The sequence below is a fragment of the Talpa occidentalis genome, unplaced genomic scaffold, assembly GCF_014898055.3.
Source record: "Talpa occidentalis isolate TD23 unplaced genomic scaffold, MPIMG_talOcc4v2.1 talOcc4.3, whole genome shotgun sequence".
NCBI lineage: Eukaryota > Metazoa > Chordata > Mammalia > Eulipotyphla > Talpidae > Talpa > Talpa occidentalis.
Genome location: NW_023603184.1, coordinates 105,313,808 through 105,339,357, shown reverse-complemented (window position 1 = coordinate 105,339,357; position 25,550 = coordinate 105,313,808). Strand labels below are relative to the sequence as shown.

General features: G+C 41.5%; 1 long non-coding RNA gene across 1 annotated transcript in view; it reads left to right on the top strand.

Annotated features, from left to right (window-relative positions):
* LOC119254788 (uncharacterized) overlaps positions 1–18,420 on the top strand; it is a 48,561-nt gene extending 30,141 nt beyond the window's left edge. Inside the window, exon 6 of the long non-coding RNA XR_005127355.2 lies at positions 18,164–18,420. This is a non-coding gene — a long non-coding RNA (uncharacterized LOC119254788). The remainder of the gene's footprint in view (positions 1–18,163) is intronic.
* Positions 18,421–25,550: the final 7,130 nt, after the last annotated feature.

Here is a 25,550-nt window from a genome sequence, read left to right as displayed (position 1 = left end):
TGTGGTTCTTGTGTCTCCTAGAACTTCAGCACCTTCTGCACCTATCTAGCCAGCAGGTAAAGAGGGAGTGTGAAGAAGGCACACTTCAGTCAGTAGTTAATACATCCCTTCTGCTGTTTTCTACTGGTAAGGACTAGTCACGTGTTGCCCCCAAGCTACAAGGAAAACTGGGAAATGCATAAAATCAAACTGATTGGCAGTTTGGTGTGATTCAGTTTGATTTCATGCTTTATGACTAACAACCAATTCAGTAAGGTCAGTTTTTCTGGCTGATAAATTCCTCATTCAGAGTGCAGAAAATTCCACAGTCACCAGCAAGAATCCTGGAGAAGTAGAGAAATTAATGAAGTTAATTGAGGTAATTTTATACATGGAGGCCTTGCTGCTGATTAGAATGTTATAGGATCTTAAGGGATACATGCTTTATACTCTTCCATAGACTGCAGTCCAGAGTTCGAGCCAAGTCACACCATACTTCACCCAGCCTGGTCTGGCTTGGTTAGAAGTCAGAGTAGCACAGCAGAAGAATTAAGCACATGTACTGTCAGCAGAAGGCCTGGCTTGGAATCTTGGCTTCACTCTTCATTATCTCTCCACAACCTTGGGCAAGTTATGTAACCTTTCTAAGCACTGGTTTTCTCACCTCTAAGTTAGAATAAAAATGATGCCTGCTTGCATATTTTAATTGAGATAGTGTATGTGGTACACATTACAAGGTTCTTGACACATAATGACAGTAAGGACCTACCAACTCTGTTTTAAAAGCTCATCTTACATTTACTCACTTAATCCTCATAACAGCCTTATGGTGATAGAGACTATAATTATTCCCATTTACAGGTGAAGAAACTGAGACTCAGGAGAATTTCAATATCTCATAGTTAAGTGGTAAAGCAAAAATTCACCCAAATGCACACTGGCTCCAGAGTTCAGAGTTCAAGATCTTAACCTCTGTGTTGTGCTGCCTCTTCCTAGAAGCTCAGAAATGTTATTTATTGCTTATATTTTTATTAAAAAGTAGAGTTTAAGAGTTTAATTCAGGAATGTTTGATAACATATCTCTTAAGCTGGGGTATTGCTGAATAAACTCTGCTCATCTATACCTATTGAGTTAGTAAAGCAATGAATAAACAATGAGTGAATTAATGTATGGATGAAAACAACTCTTGCATGCTCTGAAGCCAGGGAGATGCCTCAGAACCATCCTCTGGAATCATCAGCATTTGGGAGACCTGGACGTGGTAGCTCCATGACGTCACATTGAACATACAGTGACAGTATTGGTGATGCACTAGTTTGCATTTGAGTCATGGAAGCCTCCCCACTGAGTCTGACTTCAGATGGAGGAAGACCACCCCTTGAGAACCACTCCCTGTCATGGTCCCACATCTGTAAAGTGGCTTGCTAGAATGCAGCGCTGGTCTATGTAAAACACATTTTACCTGACTTCTTAAAGCCACACTTGGTGTTCCATTAGCAGCGTGTAGGAGGCCCGAGTGTCCTCTGCATTACACTAATTGTTTAAGCATGACAGGTTATTACTTCAGTCAGAGGGGTAATGTAGATCAGGGAAAAAAAAAGTAGGGCACAAACACAATTTTCTAGTTTTGGAGAAGCAATTATAAATAGATGAGAAGCCATAAAAATATTACACATGGGATAGCTTATCAGTAGGACTGAAAAGGCGGCTAGAGCTGTGCAGCCTAGAGCAGGAGTGGTTCAAAGCTGACAATCTACAGCTGTGATTTAAAAATAGCAATGGTAATTCTGTAGCAAAACAGAACAATGAAACCAGGAGTCACAGCGCTCAAAAAAGACATTGGCCCAACACAATGCTCTTTCATTGGGTAAGCTATTTTCATAGCAAACCCAAATTTCAAAATGTCAATCTGATAAATAGGGGAGATCTAAAAGGATAAAGTCAAAGGTGTTTTGTTTTAATACTTAAAGAAAAAATGAAAAGAAACTTACTGTGTTCCTAACAATTTTCTGAGCTTTAAGGAAAGAGAATACCATGCTTTGTAAAGAGATGGAGTTATACATTGTCTACAAGCTATTTTAATATATGCAAGCATTAGATTTAAGTCATATTATGAGGCTCATTTTTTTTTTTGGTCGAAATAGAATGAACATTGGTTAGAGTTAAAGAATATGAACTATAAAGTTCAAAATAAAGTGTCATACTATTTCTTCTGAATGTGTATATTATCTTGGCATGGTACGATTAGATAGAGTCTACAAAATCCAGAATAACACAAATGAACCTGGCAGGGTGCTTGTGAGTATGCACTAGTTACACAGTCCCAGGTTTGAGAACCATCTCTCCATATTGGCAGGTATGTCTACTAGTAATATTTAAATTTGCTAAGCTTCCCTTTTCTCATCCTAAAAAGGGAGTAAATAACATGTACTATATATGGTAATTCTGAGGACTGGATTAATGAATACAATACATGCAGTGTGAGCTAAATCAGTAGTAAGTGCCGTTATGATTGCTTTTACTACTACTACCTGTAACCTCATGTGAGCTGTGTGTTATTAAATCTCTTGATCTTTCTGGCTCTTGAATCTTTCCAGGGATTGGGCTAGGTAATTTTGAGTTTCCTTATAATACCGGGATATGAAATGTACATGTATGTACATATGTATATATATTTCATAGAAATCATTCCTCATAGAAAGATCTGTGTAGCTTAAGTCAGATGTCTAAGCAAGGTTCTCCAAGAACTATGCATCTCTTAGGAATCAGAAATTTCATTCTAATTATTCCTCCTGCTAGGCAGTGATCCCCTTAAAACCAAACTCTGTATCTGAGATTAGAGATGAGATCATCGCTGATTTCAAGGACCAGGTAATTGGTACAGCAGGCAAGAGAGCTGTTCAACTTTATATACCAGCTCTGTAATGGAGGTATGTACTTATTTACTAATCATTTGAAAATAAAGGAAAGATGTTCCAGGTTTTATTTTGTTCTTTTCTAAATCCCCAGTTGAAAACACACCTGGAATTAAATAGGACCAGGAGAGGAGCAGAGTGCAGCCCTATCTCCTTCTCCTCAGTGCTGTTATCCGCTCTGTGATGGGAGATAGAAGAGCTGTCCGTAAAGCTCTAAGTGAATTAGAAAACGGTGCAGCTACAAGAGCCCAAGGCCAATTTTGGGCTAGTTTTGACATTGATTATGCCTGCCTTTGCTGGTGAGTGTCATTCCAGTCAATGGGATTACAATTGGGAGTTTAAGGGAGCACAGAGAGAAAATGATACACAGAAACACAAGGAAAATGGTGAAAGGGAATACTCGAGGAATGCTAAGCTAGCTTGGGGACTTTAGGTTGACAGGAATCAAGGAGGGTAACAGGAGAGCCAGACCATGCCCTCCAACAAATTCTGTGGTAGTCACAGAAAATAAGACCAATTTTCTATTTCCACTTTCTCATCTTTAGTTATGTTAGATAATACTAAGTGTATTTGGAAACTGATTTAAAGATCTTGAAAAAAATTTTACAAAGATATGGAAGATGAGAATTAAGCACTCATTCATCATCATCATCTTAATATATTACCTTTATTACCGCTTAACATTTTATGATTTATTCTATTTCCTAGGCCCTTTACAAATATCCCCACACTATCAGTTGGATGCATTAGGCTGCAAGTAAAGAAAACTCAGCTCAAAATGTCTTTAACAATAAGTGCATTCTTTTAGTTCCAAGCAGTGAGCATATTATAGGGTTGTTGATTCAGTGGTTCAACACTGGCATCAAGACCCCAGTCACTTTTATTAAACTGCTATTGTTGGTGTTGTGCACATCCTCAGAATGGTAGGAAAATGACTGCAATAATTCCATTATAGCAAAGGCCAAGTATTTTTGGATAAAGCTGTAAGGCCACCTCCCCCACCCCCTTATGACACTTCCTCTCAGAAGTAGGACACTTTTTCCCCAAAAACCCTCCTGCACACTCCCCTTCATGCTTCATTGGGCAGAGTTGCACTGCACACACTTATTGAAACAATCATTGGTGAGTGGAATGGGATTACTTTTGGAACAATCAGGCCTATTTCTTCTACTGGGGAGAGAGTCAGGGTGCCCCCAAGGCATTTAGTTTCATGGACAAGAGGTAGGGATGATCAGAACAAAATAAGGTTTATGTTCAAAAGGAAGAAGTGGGGGATGTGCACAAGGTAAGCAAGTCATGGTATCCACTGTACCCCATATAAACAAGAAAGGAAACTGAAATTCAGAATGGTAGCAGATGGCCTGTGTGGCAGAGCCATGGCTGATAAAAGTCGTGTTTTTTCCCAACCCAAATGCTCAAAGTCAGACTGGATAAAGACATTTTGGAATATGTACTCAATGAAATACTACTTAACTATTTAAAAGGATGAAAGCATGCCTTTGGGGACAAAAAGATAGCTCCTGAGGTGATTATGTTAAGTGAAATAAGTCAGAAAGTAAAAGACAGATACCAGATGTTTTCACTAATTTGTGGAATATAAATCATCAAAGAACACATACTGGCAAAACACAGAATTCTTTTTTTTTTTTTTAATTTTTTTTTAAATAGAGGCATGTTTTATTTATTTATTTGTTTGTTTGTTTGTTTTATACATGCACTGGGTACAGTCAGAAGTGCGGGAGGGTGAGAGAATTCACCAGAGCCAGAGCGGGGAGCAGAGCAGGCAGAAGGACCGAAGTACACTGCTGAGGGGAGCAGCGGGCGGCAGGAGAGGTCTGCGCGCCATGTGGGACCCTCCTCTGGTGGCCGGGGAGCAGCCAGGGATCGAACCAGCGCTGCAGAGACTGCGGGCAGGTTCGCAACCCAGCAGTCAACCGCTGCGCCACCGGGGAGGCCCAGCCTTGGTATCTTTAACGCCTCAGCCAAAAGAGTTTACAAATGCATACCTTGAAATTGAACTTAGCCTCCAAATCTGTTGATGTTTCTTTTGACAAGCAACATGTGCATGCCCCACAAACATTTTTCCCGGTAGGACAGGGAGCTAGAAGAGCTTCCAGGCAGTGATATCCTTCCCATTCCTGAGTTTGAGGAGTGGGATGGGGAGGCAGGGTAGGGATAGGAACTGTTTTCCAGCTCAGCATCTCCCAGAACAAGGGGTTGGGGGTATAGGCAGCCCCTCCTACCACTTAGCAGCCTTCCATCCACCCATGTCCACCTCTGGAGGCCCCATTGCCTTCTCTCTCCTTCCTACAGTCTTCATTGTCTTTTCTGCACTCTCTGCCCCAAGTTTTGCTTCTATTTCCTGCTATCATTAAGTTAGGCATTCAGTGCCATCTGGTTTTACTTAGCTAAACCTAGAGTAGGAGCTGGGAATTGTTTTCAGGTTCTGCAAGTAGAAGGTCAATAATGGTGACATTGGTGACACGCTTGTTCTAGCCTCGGGGTGAAGCATCTTCAAGATAAGTAAACCTTTCTTCTGCAAAAATTGACTGACCAGTTGCGCATAGCATAATTTTAGTGTGTTAGTATGCTAACTGAGTCTTTGTCTGTTTGCTGAACCTTATCAAATATTCCTAAGATTGTCCACCTTTTAGCATAATTGTAGAATATCTTAATGCTAAAAACGCTCCTTTTCCCCACCTTATCAAAGATGTTTTTATCCACACGTGGCAGGAGCAGGGGTGGATGTGCCCCTTATCACAGGCCTGTTGCACACTGTCAGGGCTATTGGTCATGCCATTCCTGGCGGGGCCACCAATCATCTATGCCTTTGTCCTTGGGTTCCTCTCTCCACAAGTCAGAATCTGGATGGAAGTGTCTGTTTGGATGAATGCCTTGCTGTGGTGTGTGCTTGTGTGGAAGGGCTAAGAGGTGAAGAAGGTGAGGGAGAAGGAGGACATTCCTGTTTCAGTTTTTGGAGTAGGAGGGACTTGCCCTAATACAATGTAGAATTTAGATATTTGGGGGCTCAGATGCCTGGTAGCCAACAAATGATCTAAGTCCATGACATTAAGGCATGAATTTCCTGCATGGCAGTGGTTCTCAAACTTCTGAGTGTATTATGATGAGGAGCACTTAGTGAAAATACGTGCTTCTAAACCTCACTCCAGACCGATTGAGTGAAGTGCCTCTGTGGGTGGGAGCCAGGAATCTGCATTATTATTATACATTTGCTCTGGAGAGCTCTGTGAGTAATAGTTCCTTGTGGGGTCTGAGAAAGGTGATCAGCTTAACATAAAATAGATAAATTTGATAAAGATTGACACATTTAATTACAGCTTTCTATGTTAAGCTTTTTAGCCAGGTTATTTCATTTCAATCTCATGACAGCCAGCCTTAGCAAGTAGTACAATTTTACAGATAGGCACAGAGATGTTAAGTAACTTGCTCAAGGTCAGAGAACTGGTAAAGAGTGGGTACAGGATTTGTGCCCCACGCTGATTCCAACTCAAAGTTGTTAATCCTGAAGAGAGGCTCCCTGGTAAAGACAAAGAATCCAAATACAGAAGTTTGCAGTCTTAGTTCATACTGAGGGTGTGGGTCCTGGGTTCCATAGAGAATACCCAAAGAGAAGGAGAGATAGTTATCACATCCAGGACCGGAAACTTGAAGATGGAAACACTACAATAATTACTATGACTAATATGTTCTACCTCTAAACATACTAAAATTTGTTCTGGTAATCTAGAACTAGAAAAGACAGGATAGATTTTGCATCCTATTAGCTAAATTTGTATTGTCTTGATTTCCTTATTTTTATAGAAGTAAAATTAGCATCCCAGTTCAACTAATAATAATCTGCAAATAACTAGATTTATTCTCCTCACTTTTATTTGGAAAAAAAGACAAATGATAAAGATACCCAAAGAAAATTTTGTTTATAGAACTATCACCTCTAGGGCATGTTCTCAGACCAGTGCACATTGACCCCAGTATTTTGTGTGTTCTTTATTTGTATCTAAAATACCGCCCAGTGAGACCTGACATTAGGAAGATGGCCCCTGGCCCTGCAAATCATGAGTCCTTTAACAAATACATGCACAGTGTGCAGAGCTTGTAAGGAATGAAGATAGTTTCAAACACAAAGGGTTCATTTTAGTTGGCCGAAGAATTCAATTAACAAAAAAATTCTATTTGTTGAAAATACAATATTTACCCCACCCCTCCTGAATACCTTGCTTTCTGTTTCTGTATGGGGTGGGAGGGGGTGGGGTCTTAGAAAGCGGCAATGGGGAGAGCCTCTATAATGCATGCACTTTTGAAAGAAAAAGAATAACCAAGTGTTCTGTATACAGCAAAATATATCAGTCACCTTGATGAGTTGGGATTCAACACTATAAAAAACAAGAGAGTTTCAGAAAAAGAAGAGTAACTTCCTGCTAGTGTAAGTGGAGGGTCCCGCTGGGAAGCAGAAAGATGTGCAAAAGTCTTTTTGTACCCATGATCCTTTGATCCTTTATTTTTATAGGAGATAAGACAGTAATTTTTATACTGACCCACAGAAAGATTCCTAGGAGAAACCCAGAAACCACGCTGGATTATAGTGAATTTATAAAGCTGGCAGAAAGCATATAGAAAGGCGATTGCTTTCACCTTATTTTCTATATCACTTTTCATTTAAAAACACTTAAAAAACAAATATGACGTACTTTTTCATCCCACATCCTTATGAAATATGAAGAAGAAACATTGTGACTATTGTTTGATAAATGGAGAAATAGGGGACTTTTCCCGGTCTGCTCAGCTAGGATCATACAGAGGTGTCAGAAGAGGGATTTGAAGCTTTATGCCACTGCCCACCCATATCTTCTCCATTAAGTAACTCTAGCTCTTGTTAACCATCCATCATTAGCAGAGAGACCACAAACTATTCTCTGTCTGAGGTCCCACTCCATCTCCCTCCACTGCAAATAGCTTTAGGTGCAGAAAAGAAAGATTGTGAAAATGCTATCTCTTCTAAGAATTTTAAAAACAAGTCATTTCACTGTCGATGTGAACCTCCTCTTGAAGGGAGAAAACTAAGAAAGATGGGCGGCCGTGCAGCTTCCACAGAATCTTTCACAAGGCTGGGCATTGTCCTGCCCTCCACCACCACCTGCAAAGCAAGTGGCCCTTTGCGTGTGTCTCAAAACATCCACTGGATTTTAGTGTCTTTCTCAGTGGGAGTTTTTGAGATGTGGGAGAGAAAGAGACTTACTGACCTTTAAAAAGCGTCTGATCCATTTGTAGTCGCTACTGTCGACTTTGCAGTTGCTTCAATATTTCAGTGCAGGTTTTTAATAGAAAGGAGGTTCAGGAGCCACACATTTTTATTTCTGCTTGACCATTGGGAATTACCATATTTGACCATTTGGGAGGTATTATAAATGTTCTTCACTGTCATTTTACTACCTGGCAATCAAATAAAGAGCTTGTTCTGAAGAGGCCAGGAAATGGTAGTAGTGCAGGAACTAGTTGATAGGAGCAAAAGAGCTAGTGAAAAAATTAGTTTTTCTATGGAGTTAAAATAGACAAGTGAGCTGGTGGATTCATGGGCTTTTTGGCTATACAAATGGCTGGCTTCCGTTTGCGAAAAGACAGATGAAGGGCAAATGTTAGGATAAAGGCCATTCCTGTCTTCTTGACTGGAATAAAAATGAAAACAAAAAAACCACTTTTTTAAGAGGCTACTTTTTTTTTTTAAGATTAATTTATGCATACATGAGCTAGGTTACAGGCCAGAGATGCAGGGGGTGAGAGGATTCACCAGCGATAGAGTGGGGAACAGAACAGGCACATTGACTGAAATACACTGGTGAGGGTAGCAGCGGGCGAGACAGGAGAGGTCTGCTGTGCCATGTGGGTGGCTCCCTGGTCATCTGGGGATCGAACCTGTGCTGCAGAGACTGTGGATTGCTTCATAGTGCGGTGCTTAACACCTTGCGCCACCAGGGAGGCCCTAGAAGGTTACCTTCAGTACTCTGTTTTCAGTGAAATGACATGGGCGGTTTCTATGATGGTCCAAGAAGTATAGATGAGAGAGTGAGAAGAAGCTGTTCGCCAGGGTAATAGGGGTTAGAGGGGCCTCTCCCTGCCCCTCCCCTAGCTAGAGAAAGGCCCCTTGGGGATTACACGTGAAGTATCTATAGCTTTTGAATAATTGCAAAGAGAACATAAGGGAACAAAAATCTGGACAAATAACTAAGCCCTGGCAGGGATGCTGTTGCCTTCCAGGGGAGATGTGATCAGGACCTAACCAAAGAGCAGAGATGACACAGGCAGTAGAGGGATCACCTGAAGACATGGTTGGCAGTATCTGCAAAGATAACAAAATGTTGAGTGAAGGGAAGCGGAAGAAGTAGCATTAATTCTGGGCTGCTTTTTTTTTTTTTTTTTTTTTTTTTTACTTGAGAGTCTATAATTGGGCAGCCTTACCAAGTGTGATGGGCAAACAAAGATGAATTTGGTGTTTGTTAGCAACTACCATACTTTAAACCTGTCTTGGGAACAAAATGATACTCTGAGCCAAGAGGGACAAAACGGGCACAGACAGATCTATGTGTCATCGGTTTCTGTTTCTGGATGTGGTCTGGCAGACCAGCTTATTTCTGGAATGCCTGGAGTGGGACACAAAAACTTACCTAGCCACAGAGAGAGCTAAAGTGCAGCATATCACGAAAATGCTTGCCACATGAGTGAGAAAAAGTCACAAAGCCACAAAAAGAGAAAAGGGAAAGACAAGAAAAAGAACATCACCAGGAACTTTGCTGGGCTGGCCAGAGATTCAGGTAAAACTGCTCTAGAATTTGAGCCTAAAATTGATCCTTGTCACCAACAGCCCCACTCCCATCAACCTCTTCAACACAGCCTTGGGTCTGTGGGGGCTAGGCTCAGAAGGCCTGGCCCCCAGCTGGAAAGGGGACCCCTTTCAAGAAGCCTTGCTTCCTCTCTCCCCTCCTGCCCCTCAAGCTCTGGAAGCAATTGCATCCTGCCTTAGCTCTGTTCTATGCTGACACCATACGCTAACATTTGCGGACATTAAAAAGAAAGCAAAGTATTGAGTATATCAAGCCAGTGAATATAATAGAAGCAAGGTAAGAAAGACCTCGACGTATAAATTTTTTCTGAAAGTTACTTTATTTTGACTTCAGGTTATTAAAAAAATCCAGATTTTTACTCCACTGACAAGAAAGAGAATATTCCTCAACTTTGTTCACCTGTTACAAAGAATACTAACTTTACATGATAACAAAATTAAGTTTACCAAAGTTCCAGCATGGTTTTTAGCATAAAGTTAGTACTTTGTAAACGTGAATGTGTTGAATCTAAAATTGAGAGTTCCACACAGTTTGAATTTTAATGCTAAGTTATTTTATCTTTTCATTGCTCAAGCTTTGCTTTTGTACCCTCTTGTGGTAGGCCTGTTGCCTTGTTTGCCTCCTGCCTCTCTGCCTCCTGCTTCTTCATCTCTTTTGCTGGCTTCCCTCCTCTTCAATGCTCATGTTCCTCAGGCTCCATTCATGGGCCTGGGATGTTCCTCTTTGCTATTTTCTCTACCATCCAAAGGCCACAGGAACCGGATCTGTCTCCCAAGCTCCAGACAAGTACATCCAACTGCCTTCCTGATGGTTCCTGCTCAGATATCCCGCAGGTCTCTCAAATTCAGCAAAGATCATGCCTGTATTCATTCTTCCTCCTTCAAATTTACTTCTCCTGCATAATTCCTGTCTCAGCAAATAGTCCCATTCTCCAGGCTGTTGCTGGGATTTTGACATTGACTTTTTACTTTCCCTCTTCTGGCTTATTCATTCACAAATTCCTGTCAACTCCTTTAGTTCTTTTTATATCCCCATGAAATCATCCTTTTCCAGGCCACCAGCACCTCTCTCCTGGGCCAGGTCAGGAACACTCCTGCTGGCTTCTCAGCGGCTTACAATCCATTCTTCACCCTGCAGCCAGCTGGGTAGTCTAACACTGAATATCCACCTGATCTAATACTTTCCAGTTGCCCTAAGGTCTGCTGAAGACCTAGACATGCACTAAAGACCAAGATTCAACCTTGACCTCACTGCTGGCTGCATCTCTCCTCAGTTTCCATGAACTTTCTCATTCCTGCCACACTGAGCTCCATTCAGTCCCATGCTTGATGTCCCACATTCTTTCTCACCTCTGTGCCTTTGCATGTGCTCTCCCTTTGTCTGTAGCTCTGCTCACACCCTTGGTTTCTGGCTCCTCTTTGTTCTTCCTTTCCCTGCCAGCTTAAATCCCTCTCTCTCTAGGAGTCCTGCCTGAACCCTTAAAATGGATTGCATCCCATGTTAGTGTCCCCATAGCTCTCTCTACTCTCCTCTCTCCGGCACACAGCACATCACAGCTGGCACCATTACTTGTTCAAGATTTGCTTTGCTTACTAGTGTTTGAGGAAGGGAACATGTCTATTTTATTCAGATGTATTCTCACTGCTGGCACACTGGACACAGTCATTGTTCAATAGACACTGACTGAATATTGAAATAAGTGAATAAAAAGGCCAAAAAATAGCTCTGTTTTGAATTTTTCAGATTATCAATTAGTTGAGATTGTTTTGAGAATGTGTGTCTTGGCCAGTTGTCTTATTTTATTAGCTGCCATTTCATATTCTGGACCTATTTTTCTTATTAGTTGTTAAGAACTTTTCATAAGTTGAGAGTATTAATTCCTTTATATTTTGTAAGTGATTTTGCCAATTCATCCTTATTTTTTACTTTTGATGCTTATTTTTCCTTATAAATCAAGGCTTTACATTGTTACATATGCAAGCTGTTGAGTGTTTTCAGGATCAAAATGGGCTCTCATGCAGGTGTGTGTTTGTATGTGCAAAGTCAGGAAGCATACTTGGGGTATTTCTCTCTTGTGGGGGGTCATGAAGGGACAGATGCACCTATGAGGAAACATTTGTCCCTTATCTTGGTATAATATTATAAAATTGGTGTTTTTTATTTTCAAACAAATATCTCAAAATAACTAGTAAGACTTCCACTTCCCAAAGATGGAGTAGATGTATTTTTCCCTATAGTAACACTGAAAACCCAGGAAATTATCTAAAAATCAAGTACAAGAGTCTCAAATGTAGAAAGAAGAAGGCAGATGATCTAGGGTTCTTGTAATCCCAGAAACAACATGGTGGTGAATTCCTGGTTTTATTTTTTGCCTTATATACCCCAGCCTTGGAGCTTTAAGTTCCAAGTAAGTACAGCATGAGGAATTGCTGTGGTGGTAGAAATGCTCTATCTTCACTGTTGGTGCTGCTATTCTGATTGTGATACTGTACTGAAGTTTTACTCTTTTATGTGGATATCTCATTGTATTATTTCTTACAACTCCATATGAATCTATAATTAAGTCAAAAATTTAAAAATGCAATTAAAAATAACCATTAAAACCACATTTTTAAATGATTTTACTTAATGCTTCAAGATAATTCATAAAAAATAATTTAGGTTGTCTTAATATTAACAGAGTTAAAAGATTTTAATTTTGTGATATCCAATTCCTTTGACCCATCTAACTTACTATTTCTATGCTGTAACTTTGTGGATCTGTCAGTGTTTTAGTTTTGTTTTTATATTTTGCTTTATATTATTTGATTTTCCTTTGAGAAGCCATGTCTATAAAATTTCGAATAAGATTTTTGAGTTTTAATGCAACACTTAAAATAAAGCATGCTTTCTCAACAATTCAAACTATAATTGACCTCTGTCTACCCTAAATTAAATCTGTGTTACAGAATCAGGGAAAAATGTTCGTGGCTTGGAAAAGACTAAGTTTGGATCATCGTATGTTTGACCACAACAAACTAACCTTTTTGCAAGATAATTCATTCTTGAATATTGGAGACAAAACATAGAAAACCCCATTATAATATCCTTGTTATGTCATGCATGGGTTACAGCAGGAGTAAATCACATCCCCTAGTGTATAAGGCACTTTACTCATTGTGGCCCCACAGCTTTGTTTGTGACATTGTTAATTGAAGTTCAGTCATCAGTGAAAATGGCACTAAATCCCAGCTTAGTTCCTGTGGTTCTCCTGCTAAATAGACCAGCACAGTGGGCTGGAAGGGGATGTGCCTTGGGGCCACAGGGCGTGGATGCCATGCCACCTCTCTCATTTACGAGACATGTGGCCTTGGGACTAGCGCTGGAATTTCCTAAGGTTAGAATATTTTTATTTGTAGCAAAAGAAAAATGAAATTGTCTATCTAAGATTATGGGAAAGAGATAAAATATGTCAATAGGCCTGCTTAGACACTGAGCTCAGCAAGTGACCTCTCACTATTATTGCTATCTGTATAATGTACATGTAGGGTGTGTTCCATTTAGCTTTGATTTACTTCTCCAACTGGACTGTGAGCACCCAGAGGGCAAACATGCCACCATTTCACCTTTAGAACCCCCACACCCCTCAGGAGAGTGTCTTGCCCTCAACAGGGTGAAGTAAAAATATTAGTGGCCAATGAAGATGATTTTATATATGGGACAACTGAAGGTAATAAATCATGCTGAAGTTCCTTTAACCCATCTATGCGCAAGTTTTAGTGGATTGGCATGACCTAGGGAACCTGGTAAAAGATGTATTTCTGTCTTCCCCATCTTTCCCCAAGAATACCTGATTCAACTGGCCTAGGAATATGCATTTTAGTTTTCTCTAACAGATAGGCCTATGTCATACTGAGTGTTCAGTTGTACAGAGAAGCCCATATAATACATAAACTAGGAACTGATGATCATTTAAGTGGAAATTTGGTCTGCAGGGTCATTCAAAAACTCCTCTTTATCACTGAGGTACCAGACAGATATTATAAAACTAATCAAAACTTACTTTTCAGAAGTTAATTAACATGTTTTATGTCCTGGTAATCTTAGCCAAAACTATATATGTACATGCTGTCTTTTTGGCTCCAACTAGGCTAGTGAAAGAAAATAGAAATGGAATAAAATGCCCACTGGGCATTAGATTGCAAATACATTTATCCTGCAGCAAAGCATTAATTTATAAAGATAACTGCAATGCATTATGCATACAGTCCATCCTCATTTGGCCCTCAAACCGGTCTCTTAGTGGGACATTTCCCTTCTCTAGCTGCTGCTATTTAGGACAAAGGCTTGAAACCAGTAACAGTGATTTCACTTCCTAGGAGCACTATTTTGTTAGTATCGGGAAGAATCGATATTAGGAAATATTAAGCAAATAATTGGTGGCAAGAATTATATCCTCCTTTTTTCATTGGGACATAGCCATATAGAGACAGTAAAATTAAAATGATTTTTTTTTCCTTCATGAGAACCTATAATAGAGAAAGAATTGCTATTTCCTTTTGATTTTCATCCAAACATTGATTAAGAATGATGTCCATTTTCCTCATGAATAATGTGAAAAAAGGAGGGAACAGTTTTGGAAAAACTTGACATTTTCTCCTTCATCCTTACATTATTTATAAATTTATTTCCTATTAATACACAAGTTTTCCAAAATAATAGATACTATCAGTTTGCTAGAAATCTCAGTCTTACAGAAGCTAATAATATATCATATATGTATTCTGGGGCAATGATAATCCAACAGTTTTTGACCTTAACAGGGGCTATACAGTGAAAAGAACATAGCTGGCTACATTTCTTGTGGGCCATCTCCAGCATTTCTCATCCTGAGCACATGAAACAAATACACTTGGAAAAAAATGTATATTCTTAGATCTTGATTCTACTCAACTCTGCAATAATTACAGTAATTACCAAGATAAAGGGTAAAAGTCACAAAGTGCAGGCTGGGACATTCCAGAGCAAGAGAAAGCTTGGCGCCATTTTTATAGTTATGCCTGTTAAGATTTAATAGATGGAAAGTTTCATTAGTGAGCTGTGCTGCAATTAACTTCAAGGAGGTTCCAGACTACTGTATGTTGCTGTTACTGACAGAAAACTGTTTAGATTTCCCCTTTGAAAGGGTGTATTAGATTTTCAACACTTCAATTATAAAAACTTGGAAGAGGCACAATTTTAAAAAATTTAATGTAGAAGCTGTTGTTTTTCTTACCATAGAGCACATAGTAATAACAGAATTTTACTCTCCAGTGGACATACCAATTATTGACTATCTGAGATTATTATCTTTTTAAATGATTTTTGAGATTATTTTGGTTTTTTTTTTGTTTTAGGGGATATTATTATTGTTGACAGAATGAAAATACATGTTTTTATTCTCTTTTCTTTATCTTTCCTTCTCACTCATAAAATCATATCCTAATGGAATTGCTGCAAAGTTGGAAATGGAATCAAAGATCTTCTGTAGCATAGATATTCCAGAATCATGTACTCTAACTTTCAATATAAAATGTTTGCTCTCAACTATTGGCAAAAATCAGAGAATTAAGACTATGGATTCCAGTGACTTGCTTTTCTCCAGTGGCTGGTTAAAATCCTATCAGCTTTTAGAGCTTTAAGTCTAGACCTTCTAGAAAAGGGCCCATAGACAGGACTTTGTGCAAAATTCTTCTCACTGGAGGTTAAACTGGTGCGTCCTTTATAGATGTAAGTCATTGAAGGTCATGGAAAGTACTGCCATGCTCTAGGTTTTATATCCTTCGGTAGACTTTCTTTATCCTATTATATGGCTAAACTGTTACAGTCCTCACTTTCATATTTTATTGTATTAAACAGCAGACTGCTATGGGTGTTTTAATGACTTGAAGAATGAGACCCACGTTTTATGACTTTTAAAACCTGTCTTGATATTCTTTCTTCCCGTTACAACCCACCCGCCCCCTTTCATTCTACATATGTTTTCATTAATAAGCTGCAGACTTCTTAGGTGTGGTAAGCATGTAACCATGATATGCACTTTCAGAGACAGGTTAGCTTTTTGAGACCACAAGGTGTCTGGGAACAGTAATTTAGTTTGACAAGCAATTATGGAGTGCCTAAAAGACTAGAGTTTTAATCTACATGGAATTATCCCATGGACCAGTGTGTTTGCTGCTGTCCAGGCAGCATAAATGAACCAATTTTCCTCTACTTGGTGAGGAGTCTGGAAGTGAATGACATTATTTTACCTTGTATCATGTGGTAACACACTCTTATTGAATTTGGGTGGCTGGGTGATGACAGTTTGTCTAATGACTACATTTCACCTTGGACTTGGCATGTCCCCAAAGTACCACCTCCTCCCCAAAGTTCTAGACCTTTCAAAGCCTTGTCCTTTAATTCATCAGACCTGGTCACCCAATGTCCCAAAGTGGGACAGTGTGAGAATGACAACACTGTCAGGCTCAAAGAATCTGCTGCTGCCTGGGCCGTCACATGATGAAATGCAGAGCATGGCATGGGGGCCACATCAGGACAGGTCCTGCCGACACTGTCCGCACACCACAGTTTGTGTGCTTTGGAGCCCTTTGATGTTTTAGAAAGGTAGGTTTTGTTTCTTGGAAAATCTCCGTCGGTTTAGTTCTGAGAAAAATCATTAATACTTGGGTTAAGATTGGGTCAGAGTTTAAGAGATCAGTCTGTTTGTTTGGGTTTTATATGGTTATGGTTGGTTTTAGTTTCTGCTGTTAAAGAGCAGCAGCAAATTCTTGGGGTTCGTGAAGCATTGCGTCACATTTCTTTATGTCTCCTTGTGACATGGTGTTTGGATCATGCAGCTAGAAATCAGACTGAGAATTAAAGTCTCTTTGTCACCACCCAGTGAATTTTGACCTCAGGTGCAGAAGCTTTGTGTGATGCTTTATATTTTTTAACTTCTCTGTTAATCTACTTTTTTATTTATCAGTTCTCTCACAGGAGGATAGTTAGAATTAATTAATCTTTAAAATGCAGGTAGGCAGTGTAACATTATCAGAACTGGGTTGTGTGTGTCAAATGGATCACTACATTTTGCATATTTAGCAATCTTTATTGGTCTGCATTCTCATTTGAAGAAACATTTAACTTTTTATAAGCAAGGACGGTATAATATACAATACTACTAAGCCTAATATTCAAGAATGTTTTCATACATGTCTTAGTATTAATTAGGGAGCAGTTCTTGTTTGACATGTTTACTTTTAATTCTTAATAGGTTTCCAAGTGGGGTAATGCAGTAAGTACCCAGAAAAACTAACAATTATCTAGTCTAAAGAGCTTTGGATTTCACTGTAAAATTAAAATGGTGGGGAAAAAGTGTTTTCATTCCACTCGTATTAACCTTTTCTTATCCATATTAGCTAAAGGTTAACTTGTTCTTGCCATTTTTATGAAGTGAGAAGCAGGAACTTTGTCTTTTTATGAAAGGAAGCCCAGGAGTGCCAAGCATTCATTAGAGATTGAAATTAGAAGCCATGGTGAGATTAACTTAAAATGTAGTTCATTGTACAAGCCCAATTTGGACTTTTGTAAGTACTGATATCAGGAAGAGTGAATATAATTGCACATATGGAATTTACCTTCATTTCACCCCATCTACTCTCGGTACTTGTCAGGAGACAGGACACTGAGAATTCCTGGGAGGGAATTGAATCTCCACAGGCTTGAGAGCTGAGGAATCTACTTTCAGTGTGACCCAGCGACCAAGGAAGATGTTCCTGGTTTATGGGTTTTTTTTTCTCCTTTCCTTTTCTTTTCCTGGCTTCCCCACTGTGTTAGCGTGCAGCTAACTGAATTTCTCCACCCTTCACATGTGCATGATACAGCCAAGGGAAGAGTATTAGTATCTTCATAAAATGACAGCATGGAAGGGATCACAAGGTTTCCAGGAAACTGAGGAAACAAAAATGGAAAATAACTCTTACTTATTAGATTTTTTTTTTAAGTTGATTGGAAATATTCTAACCTCCTAAAGTGAAAAAGAAAATCCAAATCTACTAAAACACTAGTTTTCAGCCAGTGGAGTAAACCTTTTGTTAGAATTTGTTCCATAATTTCTATGTGAATGAACAGAAATAAGAAAGATATTATACTATTTTATGCTGAATTAACCTCACTATATACTGCTAAAGATCTATCTCTGGAGACACATCATAAAAACTAAACACTTTTACCACCATGGCAGTATTAAAAAGTATTTCATATTTTACTATTAGGGTATAAAATTACTAATCAAGGATGGGAAATGACCAGAAGAAAACAGGAGAAAAAGAGACTCGTTGAAACACACATTTCAGCTTTTAGAGTATCAGGCTTTCATTGAATGCTTTCACTTGTATTTTCCCATCTTTTAGGGCCAGCACCTCTCAAATAAAACACAATCTACTTAGAATAATAGAAGAACCATACAGAATGGCTACTGCAAATGAACAGATTCTGTTTTGTCCAATAAGATCATCAAGGCAGAAGAGCTTTACTCAATGCATCATTTATTTCAATGAAGGCCAAACTTCTGGGATGTGAACCCCTTTCAACATTGGAGAATTGCTTCCCCTCCTGGCAACATAAATATACTACCCCAGAATTAAGGGGGAAATTATAGTGGTTTTAGAAGGAGGATGTTGAATTGCTGTTTGATTTTTTATTTAGTAAATTTTAAAAAATCACTTTTCTAATAAAACAACAAACATGGCCACATATTTGATGAGCCACAATCTTCTGGAGCACATTCCACAGGTCCTGTGACCCTTCAGTGTTTCCCTAAGTGCATGTTGAGAACCAGCCTTCTGAGAGAGAGAGCTGGGAGTCAGAACCCGTGTTTGCTTTTTTGGGTTCCAGTATGCTGTGTCTAAGGTAGGCTCCTGAGGCCCTGCAATGTTTCATTTCCTTCTCTTTTGCTTTCTTTTCCATGACAAGGAGGCACTGGGAGATCTGGGTGGTTAGGCTGGAGTCTTTATTTCTCAAGGAAGGAAAACAGGCTCTGGAAGCAGAAGGCACACATTCAGATCTCAGTTCTGCCACTGAAAATGCTTCCATTCTCTGAGCTGTAAAATGGGAATAAGAGTGGCACTCATCAAGGGGGGATTAATTAAGAAAGATAAAGGATTTAACGCAGTGCTAAGCACAAAGTAACAACTGAAGAAATGCTCCTCCTATTGTGATTTTTACTTTCTTTCAAGTGTCGGTGCAAAGCCTCTTCTCCAAGATTTTCCTACCAAGCAGAGTGTTGTGCTTGGTGCATAATCCCGGTAGAGCAATTTGTTTTTTATTAACAGTTTGTTTCCATGCTTATTTCCTCCCTAGACTGTAAATCCACTGAGGTAGGAAGTGCAGGATGGTGCTTTATTGGCATATTCCTAACACTAGCCCAGCTCCTGACATGAAGTAGACATGCAGGTTTATGACTAAGGTGACTACATGGATGATTATGTGAATGTATGTTCACTTGTCTTCCAATATCCACTCTATCCTTTCTTTAGTAACAAAGCCTCCAAATTTTAGCAAAGCATATGGCTGTCCAGCTAATAACTGCATTTCCCAGCTTTTCTTTCAGTTAGATGTGGCCATATGATTAAGTCTCAGCCATTGGGATGCACGTGGAAGTGTGTTGTTCCATTATGGGTTATGACCTTCCAGGAAAGTAGTACATCCTCCATTTTCTGTTGTCTTCCTGCCTCTGGCTGGAATGTGGATGTGATGGTGAGAACTGGAGAAACCATCTTCGGCCATGAGATGGATGACACTTATTGAAGATGGCAGAGCAAAAAAGACCTGGCAAGTTCTGACATGGTTCCTACTGACGTGGAGCTGCTGTAACAGGCCCGGAAAACTTGTATTCCGATTTCTGTCTTGTATGGATCACTTATTTTTTGTCCTTTGTGGTTTCTTTGTTTTGGTGATAGATGAGTCTTTGCTTCACTAGCTGAGTCCACTCACTAATACATTGCCCACAGAGCTACATTTAATCTCTGACCTTTTACAGATAACTTTCCGATGTAGAAAATATTGATAAAACTAGTTGTTAATTAAATCATCACAGCTGCCTAGAATTGAACGAGTATGTGAATCAAATATGGCAACAAAGATTTTTTGTTTAACTATCATTAAAAATCATTTCAATCTTATTGCCACTAATTGTTGCTCTGACTGGTGATGGGGGGAAAAGGGATGAAAGGTTAGAGAAAGCCGGGGTGGGGGTGTGGACTGGTGGAGGGCAGGGGGCTGTACTTCTCCTAAGGAGTGTTTCTATTCAAGCCTCCTTTAGACAGGCTCGAGGGACAGGGTTCTTCCCAGGCAACTGCTCACATCTCAGCAAAACATTCCCCTCTTGAGCCAGGCATACCCTGTTCCCAAGCATTGTGCTTGCCCTGGATAACCAGGTCAACAGAGAAAGAGGAGCAGGCCCTTTTAATCACCTCTTCTATTTGTAATGAACTCCCCTTTGACCTTCAAAGCAAGAACTATTAAACAAAGAGCCATTTGGGTCTCCAGAGATTAAGGATTCAGACTCAATATGTGGTTATAAGGTAACTAGCTTTCTAGTGCCAACAAAGATTTACTAAGAGATGTACCAAAATGGTGTTCTACAGATTTTTGTTGTAAAGGAAACTTACTCCAGAGGAATTTAAAAGATGTAGTAACAGCTTGATGGTCATTTCTGAGAAAGTACAGAAAATCGTAATGAAACATGAATTCATAGCTATACATAGATACAGTTTTGAAACTGATCATTAACATACACATAGGAAAGTACGTAGACTATTTGTGAATGGCCACATTCATTTCTACAAGCCAGGAACACCCATGTTTATCAGCACACATATCAAGAATGTGTAACACACATTTTTAATATCTGGAGCTCTGTGGTAAAATGCCAAAATACAAATAGCATTTGAATTACAAATATTTTCACTAGAGTTCCTATAACTTTGCATTTGTAAGTTGGAAATAGGAGGAACTATGTTTCTAGAGGCCTAAATTTTTCAGCTTAATTTTAAAACAGGAATAACCCAAGTGTATACACAGACAGTGAGAATGCAGACTATTTCTGCCTCTTTGGCAACTGAATCAGTTTCACGTGTTCTAATTTTCTTCAGTGCTTCTTTAGCAAGTTAGTCAGCCTCAAGATCTCAGTTTTCACTGCTGTAAATTGGGATTAACAGATGTACACAGGACTGTGCTGATTAAATAATGCTTAGAAAGAAACATGATGTTTACATGTAAGAAGGCATAAATAAATGCCATGTTGACATTACTGTCATCATCAAAGTCACTATCAAATGATGCCATAGCTTTTGGATTTAGGGCTATTTAGAAATAGCCACGTAATTGTATTACACCATGTCATGTCCTTTCTCAGGAGAATGAACTAGGCCTGATATGAGATTGCCAAGTTTAAATCCTTTCCAGATGAAACGTGCTTTCTATAATAAGAACAGGTAGGAAAGGTATGGTTTGCATGTGGGCTTCTGGCCATGACTGTTTTTCACTGAAGTTATTATGTTAGAATTGGTGTGATCCTGAAGAGCATATTTCCAAATGGTCTTAAAGGAATGTCATGTAGCATTTATTAGAGTCACTGCAACAGGGACGCTTCCCACTTGCTTTGATTTAGTGACATTACTATGGTTAAAGCCTGAGGTAAGGCCACACACAGTGGCTGGCGTTTTGGATAATTAGAAGGAATGGCCGAGGCCTGTCTCTTTACAAGGAAGTTAGCAGTGACATGCAATTAAAGCAAACCATGGGGGTGAGGGGAGCATGTAGCTCTAGGGATTACAGTGGATTTGGTGAAATCAAGCAATATTTACAGGATTCCCTCTCCCACAGAGGGTTTCTGCCTGCTTGTTTTTAATAAATTATTCCAAAGATCACTATGCTATTTTACATAAGCAGAACATGAAGAACAGCATAACTCTCTCCATCGTTACTCAAGTTCTGGACTGCACAGGCTGGTTGGCAAGGCTGTTTACCCTTTGGAATCTTGATGAGGCATCCAGACCTTAACTTGGGGTGGAGTTTTGTGCACTGTAAGGTACTTTCACATCCATTACCTATTATAATCTACAGTTGTTAGAAAGTGAGAAGAGTCACCATGATGTCTATTTCCAGCATGAAGAAAGGCAGCTGAGCTCCACTAAGACACGTGTCCCATTTCATTTCCAGTCAAGTGGAGAGTACACTCAAGTCCTGTGACTCCTGAGGCACTACTTCCTGCCACGCAGGGAACTGTCTTCCCAAGCAGAAATGTCTATCTTGCTGACTGAGCTTTTCAAAAATAAGCGTTTCCTCCTCTTCCCGAGACACTGCTGTGGTCATGAGTGCTTTGGAGAATTAACAGAAAGCTCTTAGACCCACCACAGAAAAATGCACACTCACACACTTGTAAACGCTAGCACCACCTTTAGGCCACCTCCTGAAGTCTGTCTGGACAATAATAGAGAGCGTGGGAAACTGGCCGGAGCTTGGGGGGCAACTGCAGGGACACCCGACCCTCACCGGGAGGCAGAGCCCAGTGGAAGCCGCTGACCACGCTCCTCCTTCAGTCCTTTCTGAGCACCAGGTGCTGTGCAGCGTGGGTCACGTTGGTCCCAATCTCGCTGCCACCCTTGAGCTGAGGATTATTACTGGATCCATTTTCTAGATGTGGGTGCTAAGAACACCCTGCCAGAGACTGAAGCCAAACTGACGCTCCATGCTGCGAGCCTGCCAGGGTGGAAACTGTCCTCCGAGGTGGAGCGATTTCCTAGCAGTTGGCCGGGGCCTGTGAGTGGGGGGGAGACCCTGCAGCGGGGAAAGAGCATTGGAGAAGTCTTTCAACAGCGAGGGTTCCTTGGGAAATCTTTTTCTTGGGGGTGATGGGCGAGACTGTTAACAGCAGTAGAAATGTGAAGTGTGAAGGAGTGTGATGCAGGGGGGGAATGAGCAGGGCGCAATGAGCGGGGCGCAGCCACGGGTGGTCCGGGTCCTCCGGGACGTGAGTTGGATGTCCAGCGGTTGTGTTCATTTTTACAGTTTCCACGCTACACTCTCTTGCTAACTTGGCAAATGATTCACGGGGTTATTGAAACGGGGCGCGCAAACCCCTCTTGAGCAGAGCTGGGGCTGAGAGAAAGAAAAAGGCAAGTCCTATATTTGGGGTTTCCTGAGCCATAAATAATGGCTGCATTGCCGTCCCCAGCAATATGCTTCTGTCGTTAATTAACTTTTATGGAAAGCTATGGTGTTCATGACTTGGGCCTCTCCGTGCGCTTGATCTATGTGGTGTTATGTGGTGTAGACAGCAGTGCTCGCAGGTGGGACTTGTCTGACGGGGGAATCTGAATCAGCCGATGGCAATGCCGGCTGATATACGGCAGGCCGCCACCGTGAGGGAGGGGGAGAAAGCGACCAGGACGCCCTCCTTGTTCCTGCAGATTCTTTTTCCAGCACCTATGCCTGGGATCAGAATATCCAGTAGTTTTTGTTGAATTTGAAGTGCGGGCTTTTCTGGTGTTGATGCGGGTGCTGCGCTGTCACTCTGGGATTCAGTGGGTGTAGTGGCCACACCTGAGGAAAGGAATGATAAGGTGGATGGGCCTTCTAGAGACACAGGGTGCCTCCCGTCCATCAGGGTCACACACGGAGAGCTGAATCCAGTCTTTTAGATGATCCACACCCGTGCCAGAACATTATTCCTCACCTTTGACCTAGTTTTCCTGCTTGCTTTCTGTAGGGTAAAGAAAATATCAGGCTTTTCTGCCCTTCCGCCATCAGGATAGATGATGGATCCTTGTCCTGAATGCATGCCTGATGGCGGGCACCTGGAATAGGGTGTGGGCATAGGTAGATGGGATTCAGCTGAGCTAAGACTGTGCTTTTAAGGGCGGCGTCACGGGGGGACGCCAGCAGCACCAGCACCAGCAGCAGCAGCAGCCGCAGCCGAAGCCGAGAAGCAGCAGAACGAACGCTAGAGAGCCCAGATAGAGTGAGGACTTGCTGGGGGCTGGGAGGCCTGCCAGCCTCCCAGCCCCCCAGCCAGCACCCCTGCCTGCCATATGCCTGGTGAACCCCAAATAAAAAACCTGCAAAACTACTGAGGACTCTGACTCCTCCTTTACCCGATCTGCATGGGATCAGAGAACCTGCACCGTGTCCAGTCCTGCCCCTTACAATTGGCGTATGTCGGCAAGATCCATGCAGACGGGTATTGGAGCCCTCCGAAGACCTGGAGGGACTAAGGAGAACAGACTTTGCCTGTGACGACGCTGGAGGCACCATGGCGGTATAGAAGATGGATACGTCCACGAGCTACAGGATGAGACCTGGCGTGAAGGAGACGCCCGAAAGGACCAGCCAACGACACCGGAAAGGACCAGCCAACGACACCGGAAAGGACCAGCCAACGACACCGGATAGGACCAGCCAACGACACCGGAAAGGACCAGCCAATGACCCCTGAGGCAGCAGGCCATTGCTGAAGCAGGGAGAGGCCAATGGACTGATAGACTGATGAACTGATGATTTTGGACTGACAATCCCGCCAGAAGGCGGAGGACCTTAGCAGGTTATGTTTATTTTTTGAGAATCTGGGGGTGGCCAGTGGGCCTAGATGGCCAAAAGCAGCCTGTGTATGCCCAGTGGCCAGGTGGAGGAGAAAAGCCAACTAAGGTGGCAAAAGCTGGTACTGATGCTAAGTTGAGAAGCCCTAAAGCGGCTGATAAGCAGCCTGGGTATGCTGAAGCCCTGTGAGTCTCGTAAAATCACCTATGGGTGATGCCCTGCTCATTCTTGAGTGAGGGTGAGGAGCTGAGGAGCCCGTCCTTGTGGGACGGGTGGGGAATGTGGCTTGGGGTGGAGCCCAAGCCAAATGCAAAGTTTGGATCCCCAACCCATGTGCTTGTGCAGTGGGTTGGCTTGAGTGCAGGGGTCTGTGAGTCGCATGGGTGGCCATGAAGGCCGAGTGTTGGAGCGACTGCAGACAGAAACCCTGAGGGTTGGCGATTACCCCCAACAGAATAAAATTGCCAATCCCAGAGCTAGTGCATCCTGGGGGTGGATGCTGTGTGTGCCTTGTAGCAGAGACTACAGCCAGAGAAGGCCAGGAAGCCTGACGGCTCCTGGTGTGTTATAGCAGATGCCGTGTGTGATTTCCCCTCCCTCGTATGAGCAGTGCCTTCGGCAGCAGATTTGGTGGCTCATCTGCTGGTACCAATAATTGTCTTTTGCACTTGGTTGGTGCCCTGCCTGGACTTATTTGTGTTCTGTTGTATTTTGTTATGTTGTATTTTGTTATTTGATGTATTTGCTTTTGTGGGCCATGGCTGCATTGTTTGTTTGCTTAGAAAATTGTGTATATATGTATAGACTGTATGGCAGAAAACCCTGAGGGGGTGGACTGTAGGGTAAAGAAAATATCAGGCTTTTCTGCCCTTCCGCCATCAGGATAGATGATGGATCCTTGTCCTGAATGCATGCCTGATGGCGGGCACCTGGAATAGGGTGTGGGCATAGGTAGATGGGATTCAGCTGAGCTAAGACTGTGCTTTTAAGGGCGGCGTCACGGGGGGACGCCAGCAGCACCAGCACCAGCAGCAGCAGCAGCCGCAGCCGAAGCCGAGAAGCAGCAGAACGAACGCTAGAGAGCCCAGATAGAGTGAGGACTTGCTGGGGGCTGGGAGGCCTGCCAGCCTCCCAGCCCCCCAGCCAGCACCCCTGCCTGCCATATGCCTGGTGAACCCCAAATAAAAAACCTGCAAAACT